General features: G+C 51.1%; 1 pseudogene; it reads right to left on the reverse strand.

Annotated features, from left to right (window-relative positions):
• Positions 1-232: 232 nt before the first annotated feature.
• LOC149284192 (protein kinase C delta type pseudogene) lies at positions 233-1,198 on the reverse strand (annotated as a pseudogene).
• Between the last annotated feature and the right edge of the window lie 7,358 nt (positions 1,199-8,556).

Raw genomic sequence — 8,556 nt, forward strand, 5'->3', positions numbered from 1 at the left:
AATTTAGTTTTATTTGTTATATTCCGTGTTTCAGAGTATATGAAAGGTGTCACGGTGTATGATGTCACAAAGGCAGGGACTGTATTGTGAGGTCACACCCACTTACAGCCATCCAGAGTTCTATAGAATTGAAGATACAAAAACCAAAAGTGTGTTTTGTTTCCTTCATTTATTGGGATTGTCTTTGGAAACAAGAGTTTGGGAGTCACTTGGCCGGGGCACTGTCCATCCTTCAATTCATCCAGTCTGGGGTTACAAAGGTAAAGCCAGACAGGTCCTTTTTACTGGATGAAGAGGAAATGTCCTCCGGGGTCCGCAGAATTGATGGAATATTGCAGAGCTTCTTCTGGTGGAGATCTGATCTTACTTCCAGCCGGTACGGGGGAGTTGCACGTCGGCTCTCTATGTCGTCCCACTTGATGCTTTGAAAGAACGAATGCCGCCTGATGTCTCCTTTCACCCCGAGGCGACGCTGAGGGTCCTTCTTCAGGAGATGCTTTAAGATGTCCAGACCTTTCTTGCTCAGCTTTTTGGTATAGCGGGGGTTGCCATGCACGATATGAAGGAAATGTGTCCTCCTGCAATCGCCGGCAAAGAAAGGGTAATCTCCGTTCAGCATGCGGAAGAGCATCACCCCGAAGGACCACCAGTCCACGGCAACGCCATATGCTTGCTTGAGATGTACTTCTGGGGCCATGTAGGCAAATGTGCCGCAAATTCCTGTGGTCTGTGCGGTCCCGAAAATATTTTCTACAACACACCCAAAATCGCCGAGCTTTACATGGGCCTCTCCATCAAGCAAGACGTTACTCGGCTTCAAGTCGCGATGTATTATTCCCCGAGAGTGGAGGAACTGGATGCCGCACACCATTTCTGCTGCATAAAAGGCAGCGGCGGTCTCGGTGAAGGAGCCCAACCTCCGCAGATATGACTCGAGGCTCCCTCCAGCCATATACTCCATGAGAAGGACTGCGCATCTCTGTGTTTGGAAGGCTGCGTATCCATGGCACAGGAATGGGCTGTTCCGAGCCACCTCCAGAATCCTCCTCTCTCTTATTATGTATTCAGTCTTCATGGCTTTCTTTTTGATGACCTTAACCGCTACCGGGGAGTCCCTGGTAGGGACAGAAGCCAAAACAACCTTTCCAAAGGCTCCTTGTCCCAGCACAGAATGGAAGGTGAAGCCGGAGACTGTCATGGGGAGAAGGCTCCTAAATCTTTTAGCAGGAACAATACTCTCCTCCTTACTCCTGCGTCTTTTGATGGGAAACTTTCCCTTCACCAGCATGCGTTGCTTCAGGTGTTCACGTCCTTGTTGCCCCCCCTGCTGCCCCAGATCTTTGATGCCATCATCTCTGTCATTAGCAGTTACTCTCCTCCTCTTCCTTTCTTTGTATCTTTCTTCCTCTGAACTGCTACTCTCTCTCTTTCTTTTGAGTATGACTCTACTGGCCAAGTGCTCCGTGCTTTCGTCTCTCCTCCTTGTCCGCCTTACAGCGTTTGTGAAAGCTGATCTTACTCTTTTGCAGAATGTTCTCAGTTTTCTGGGGCAGCATCTCTTTAAACTCCACCGAAGTCCAGAAAGAAGGCAGCAATCCTGCACAGCGCTAGATTTGCTTTTCTTCTCCATAACCGTTTGAAATCGTTGGTAGCAACACTTTAAGTTCGCTATGGAATAGCACCTTGAAGTGTCGAGCGCCCAACTGCACTAAAGGGAAAGAGGAGCGGCTTGCAGTTTTATAGGCACATACCGATGATGTCACAGACACCGATGATGTCACAGACACCAATGATGTCGCAGAGACCTATGATGTCACAGACACCGATGATGTCACAATTCTGGTTTCTGGTTTGCCAACAGTGACCACGAATGACTATGAATTCCGTTTCATGGGCAGATTTCAATGTATTATTAGTTTTCATTTATTATTTTCTGTATTTCACTAGAAGCACAAACACTGCTTAGGTTTGGTAACAGCTGATATCCCTTGTTAATTAAAACTGTTATTAATTCAGACTAATTAATCACAAAAGAAGAAAACTGACAATATGGAGAAAAAACAATCCTAAATCTCATAAAAAACTGATCATGAAATATGAAAATGTTGTTCCTAAATTCCATTATATAATAAGACACAATGTACAGCGCTGCGGAATATGATGGCGCTATAAAAATCAACAATACTAACAACACATTGTACAGTGCGGCGGTATATGATGGTGCTATATAAATCAATAATAACAACACACATTGTACAGCACTGCGGAGTATGATGGCGCTATATAAATAATGATAAAACACATTGCACAGTGCTGCAGAATAGGATGGCGATATATAAATAATAATAACACACATTGTACAGTGCTGTGGAATATGATGGCGCTATATAAATAAGAGTCGGCGGGTCTGGCACACAGGAATGAAAGTAGGTAAGCAGAGTCCAAAGAGTTGGCGGGTCTGGCGCACAGAAATCAAGGTAGTTGAGCAGAGTCCAAAGAGTTGGCGGGTCTGGCGCACAGGAATCAAGGTAGGTGAGCAGAGTCCAAAGACTTGGTGGGTCTGGCGCACAGGAATCAAGGTAGGTGAGCAGAGTCCAAGGAGTCGTTGCATAGGAATCAAGGTAGGTGAGCAGAGTCCAAGTGTCTGGCGCACAGGAATCAAGGTAGGTGAGCAGAGTCCAAGGAGTCGGCGCACAGGAATCAAGGTAGGTGAGAAGAGTCCATGGAGTCGGAGGGTCTGGTGCACAGGGATCAAGGTAGGTGAGCAGAGTCCAAGGAGTCGGCGGGTATGGTGCACGGGAATCAAGGTAGGTGAGCAGAGTCCAAGGAGTCGACGCACAGGAATCAATGTAAGTGAGCAGAGTCCAAGGAGTCGGCGCACAGGAATCAAGGTAAGTGAGCAGAGTCCAAGGAGTCGGCGCACAGGAATCAAGTTAAGTGAGCAGAGTCTAAGGAGTCAGCGCACAGGAATCAAGATAGGCGAGCAGAGTCCAAGGAGACAGCGCACAGGAATCAAGGTAGGTGAGCAGAGTCCATGGAGTCGGCGGGTCTGGTGCACAGGAATCAAGGTAGGTGAGCAGAGTCCAAGGAGTCGCAGGTATGGTGCACAGGAATCAATGTAAGTGAGCAGAGTCCAAGGAGTCAGCGCACAGGAATCATGATAGGTGAGCAGAGTCCAAGGAGTCAGCGCACAGGAATCAAGATAGGTGAGCAGAGTCCAAGGAGTCGGCGCACAGGAATCAAGGTAGGTGAGCAGAGTCCATGGAGTCGGCGGGTCGGGTGCACAGGAATCAAGGTAGGTGAGCAGAGTCCAAGGAGTCAGCGGGTATGGTGCACAGGAATCAAGGTAGGTGAGCAGAGTCCAAGGAATCGACGCACAGGAATCAATGTAAGTGAGCAGAGTCCAAGGAGTCAGCGCACAGGAATCAAGATAGGTGAGCAGAGTCCAAAGAGTCGGCACACAGGAATCAAGGTAGGTGAGCAGAGTCCAAAGAGTCGGTGGGTCTGGCGCAGAGGAATCAACGGAGGTGAGCAGAGTCCAAGTAGTCGACGCACAGGAATCAAGGTAAGTGAGCAGAGTCCAAGGATTCAGCGCACATGAATCAAGGTAGGTGAGCAGAGTCCAAGGAGTCGGCGGATCTGGTGCACAGACCCCAAGCAGTCGACGCACAGGAATCATGGTAAGTGAGCAGAGTCCAAGGAGTCAACGCACAGGAATCAAGGTAGGTGAGCAGAGTCCTAGGTGTTGACGCACAGGAATGAAGGTAAGTGAGCAGAGTCCAAGGATTCAGCACACATGAATCAAGGTAGGTGAGCAGAGTTCAAGGAGTCGGCGGGTCTGGTGCACAGGAATCAAGGTAGGTGAGCAGAGTCCAAGGAGTCGACGCACAGGAATCAAGGTAAGTGAGCAGAGTCCAAGGATTCAGCGCACATGAATCAAGTTAGGTGAGCAGAGTCCAAGGAGTCGGCGGGTCTGGTGCACAGAACCCAAGCAGTCGACTCACAGAAATCAAGGTAGGTGAGCAGAGTCCAAGGAGTCAACGCACAGGAATCAAGGTAGGTGAGCAGAGTCCAAGGAGTCAGCGCACAGGAATCAAGGTAAGTGAGCAGAGTCCAAGGAGTCGGTGCACAGGAATCAAGGTAGGTGAGCAGAGTCCAAAGAGTCGGAGGGTCTGGTGCACAGGAATCAAGGTAGGTGAGCAGAGTCCAAGGAGTCGACGCACAGGAATCAAGGTAAGTGAGCAGAGTCCAAGCAGTCAGCGCAGGTGAGTAGAGTCCAAAGAGTCGACGCACAGGAATCAAGGTAAGTGAGCAGAGTCCAAGGAGTCAGCGCACAGGAATCAAGGTAAGTTAGCAGAGTACAAGGTTTCAGTGCACAGGAATCAAGGTAGGTGAGCAGAGTCCAAGGAGTCGGTGCACAGGAATCAAGGTAGGTGAGCAGAGTCCAAAGAGTCGGAGGGTCTGGTGCACAGGAATCAAGGTAGGTGAGCAGAGTCCAAGGAGTCGACGCACAGGAATCAAGGTAAGTGAGCAGAGTCCAAGGAGTCAGCGCACAGGAATCAAGGAAGGTAAGCAGAGTCCAAGGAGTCGGTGCACAGGAATCAAGGTAGGTGAGCAGAGTCCAAAGAGTCGGAGGGTCTGGTGCACAGGAATCAAGGTAGGTGAGCAGAGTCCAAGGAGTCGACGCACAGGAATCAAGGTAAGTGAGCAGAGTCCAAGGAGTCAGCGCACAGGAATCAAGGTAGGTGAGCAGAGTCCAAGGAGTCGGCGGGTCTGGTGCACAGACCCCAAGCAGTCGACGCACAGGAATCAAGGTAAGTGAGCAGAGTCCAAGGAGTCAGCGCACAGGAATCAAGGTAGGTGAGCAGAGTCCAAGGAGTCGACGCACAGGAATCAAGGTAAGTGAGCAGAGTCTAAGGAGTCGACGCAAAGGAATCAAGGTAAGTGAGCAGAGTCTAAGGAGTCGACGCACAGGAATCTAGGTAAGTGAGCAGAGTCCAAGGATTCAGCGCACATGAATCAAGTTAGGTGAGCAGAGTCCAAGGAGTCGGCGGGTCTGGTGCACAGAACCCAAGCAGTCGACTCACAGAAATCAAGGTAGGTGAGCAGAGTCCAAGGAGTCAACGCACAGGAATCAAGGTAGGTGAGCAGAGTCCAAGGAGTCAGCGCACAGGAATCAAGGTAAGTGAGCAGAGTCCAAGGAGTCGGTGCACAGGAATCAAGGTAGGTGAGCAGAGTCCAAAGAGTCGGAGGGTCTGGTGCACAGGAATCAAGGTAGGTGAGCAGAGTCCAAGGAGTCGACGCACAGGAATCAAGGTAAGTGAGCAGAGTCCAAGCAGTCAGCGCAGGTGAGTAGAGTCCAAAGAGTCGACGCACAGGAATCAAGGTAAGTGAGCAGAGTCCAAGGAGTCAGCGCACAGGAATCAACGTAAGTTAGCAGAGTACAAGGTTTCAGTGCACAGGAATCAAGGTAGGTGAGCAGAGTCCAAGGAGTCGGTGCACAGGAATCAAGGTAGGTGAGCAGAGTCCAAAGAGTCGGAGGGTCTGGTGCACAGGAATCAAGGTAGGTGAGCAGAGTCCAAGGAGTCGACGCACAGGAATCAAGGTAAGTGAGCAGAGTCCAAGGAGTCAGCGCACAGGAATCAAGGAAGGTAAGCAGAGTCCAAGGAGTCGGTGCACAGGAATCAAGGTAGGTGAGCAGAGTCCAAAGAGTCGGAGGGTCTGGTGCACAGGAATCAAGGTAGGTGAGCAGAGTCCAAGGAGTCGACGCACAGGAATCAAGGTAAGTGAGCAGAGTCCAAGGAGTCAGCGCACAGGAATCAAGGTAGGTGAGCAGAGTCCAAGGAGTCGGCGGGTCTGGTGCACAGACCCCAAGCAGTCGACGCACAGGAATCAAGGTAAGTGAGCAGAGTCCAAGGAGTCAGCGCACAGGAATCAAGGTAGGTGAGCAGAGTCCAAGGAGTCGACGCACAGGAATCAAGGTAAGTGAGCAGAGTCTAAGGAGTCGACGCAAAGGAATCAAGGTAAGTGAGCAGAGTCTAAGGAGTCGACGCACAGGAATCTAGGTAAGTGAGCAGAGTCCAAGGATTCAGCGCACATGAATCAAGTTAGGTGAGCAGAGTCCAAGGAGTCGGCGGGTCTGGTGCACAGAACCCAAGCAGTCGACTCACAGAAATCAAGGTAGGTGAGCAGAGTCCAAGGAGTCAACGCACAGGAATCAAGGTAGGTGAGCAGAGTCCAAGGAGTCAGCGCACAGGAATCAAGGTAAGTGAGCAGAGTCCAAGGAGTCGGTGCACAGGAATCAAGGTAGGTGAGCAGAGTCCAAAGAGTCGGAGGGTCTGGTGCACAGGAATCAAGGTAGGTGAGCAGAGTCCAAGGAGTCGACGCACAGGAATCAAGGTAAGTGAGCAGAGTCCAAGCAGTCAGCGCAGGTGAGTAGAGTCCAAAGAGTCGACGCACAGGAATCAAGGTAAGTGAGCAGAGTCCAAGGAGTCAGCGCACAGGAATCAACGTAAGTTAGCAGAGTACAAGGTTTCAGCGCACAGGAATCAAGGTAGGTGAGCAGAGTCCAAGGAGTCGGTGCACAGGAATCAAGGTAGGTGAGCAGAGTCCAAAGAGTCGAAGGGTCTGGTGCACAGGAATCAAGGTAGGTGAGCAGAGTCCAAGGAGTCGACGCACAGGAATCAAGGTAAGTGAGCAGAGTCCAAGGAGTCAGCGCACAGGAATCAAGGAAGGTAAGCAGAGTCCAAGGAGTCGGCGGGTCTGGTGCACAGACCCCAAGCAGTCGACGCACAGGAATCAAGGTAAGTGAGCAGAGTCCAAGGAGTCAGCGCACAGGAATCAAGGTAAGTGAGCAGAGTCCAAGGAGTCAGCGCACAGGAATCAAGGTAGGTGAGCAGAGTCCAAGGAGTCGGCGGGTCTGGTGCACAGACCCCAAGCAGTCGACGCACAGGAATCAAGGTAAGTGAGCAGAGTCCAAGGAGTCAGCGCACAGGAATCAAGGTAAGTGAGCAGAGTCCAAGGAGTCAGCGCACAGGAATCAAGGTAGGTGAGCAGAGTCCAAGGAGTCGGCGGGTCTGGTGCACAGACCCCAAGCAGTCGACGCACAGGAATCAAGGTAAGTGAGCAGAGTCCAAGGAGTCAGCGCACAGGAATCAAGGTAGGTGAGCAGAGTCCAAGGAGTCGACGCACAGGAATCAAGGTAAGTGAGCAAAGTCCAAAGAGTCAGCGCAGGTGAGTAGAGTCCAAAGAGTCGACGCACAGGAATCAAGGTAAGTGAGCAGAGTCCAAGGAGTCAGCGCACAGGAATCAAGGTAAGTGAGCAGAGTCCAAGGAGTCAGCGCACATGAATCATGTTAGGTGAGCAGAGTCCAAGGAGTCGGCAGATCTGGTGCACAGACCCCAAGCAGTCGACGCGCAGGAATCAAGGTAAGTGAGCAGAGTCCAATTAGTCAACGCACAGGAATCAAGGTAGGTGAGCAGAGTCCAAGGAGTCAGCGCACAGCAATCAAGGTAAGTGAGCAGAGTCCAAGGAGTCAGCGCACAGGAATCAAGGTAGGTGAGCAGAGTCCAAGGAGTCGGTGCACAGGAATCAAGGTAAGTGAGCAAAGTCCAAGGAGTCAGCGCAGGTGAGTAGAGTCCAAAGAGTCGACGCACAGGAATCAAGGTAAGTGAGCAGAGTCCAAGGAGTCAACGCACAGGAATCAAGGTAAGTGAGCAGAGTACAAGGATTCAGTGCACAGGAATCAAGGTAGGTGAGCAGAGTCCAAGGAGTCGGTGCACAGGAATCAAGGTAGGTAAGCAGAGTCCAAAGAGTCGGTGGGTCTGGCGCACAGGAATCAAGGTAGGTGAGCAGAGTCCAAGGAGTCGACGCACAGGAATCAAGGTAAGTGAGCAGAGTCCAAGGATTCAGCGCACATGAATCAGGGTAGGTGAGCAGAGTCCAAGGATTCGGCGGATCTGGTGCACAGACCCCAAGCAGTCGACGCACAGGAATCAAGGTAAGTGAGCAGAGTCCAAGGGGTCAGCGCACAGGAATCAAGTTAGGTGAGCAGAGTCCAAGGAGTCGACGCACAGGAATCAAGGTAAGTGAGCAGAGTCCAAGGATTCAGCGCACATGAATCAAGGTAGGTGAGCAGAGTCCAAGGAGTCGGCGGGTCTGGTGCACAGACCCCAAGCAGTCGACGCACAGGAATCAAGGTAAGTGAACAAAGTCCAAGGAGTCAGCGCAAAGGAATCAAGGTAGGTGAGCAGAGTCCAAGGAGTCGACGCACAGGAATCAAGGTGAGTGAGCAGAGTCTAAGGAGTCGATGCACAGGAATCAAGGTAAGTGAGCAGAGTCCAAGGAGTCAGCGCACAGGAATCAAGGTAGGTGAGCAGAGTCCAAGGAGCCGACGCACAGGAATCAAGGTAAGTGAGCAAAGTCCAAGGAGTCAGCGCAGGTGAGTAGAGTCCAAAGAGTCGACGCACAGGAATCAAGGTAAGTGAGCAGAGAACAAGGATTCAGCGCACAGGAATCAAGGTAGGTGAGCAGAGTCCAAAGAGTCGGTGGGTCTG

The sequence above is a fragment of the Sceloporus occidentalis genome, unplaced genomic scaffold (genome assembly GCF_023333645.1).
Source record: "Sceloporus occidentalis isolate IW3139 unplaced genomic scaffold, rSceOcc1.0.p SCAF_97, whole genome shotgun sequence".
Lineage (NCBI taxonomy): Eukaryota > Metazoa > Chordata > Lepidosauria > Squamata > Phrynosomatidae > Sceloporus > Sceloporus occidentalis.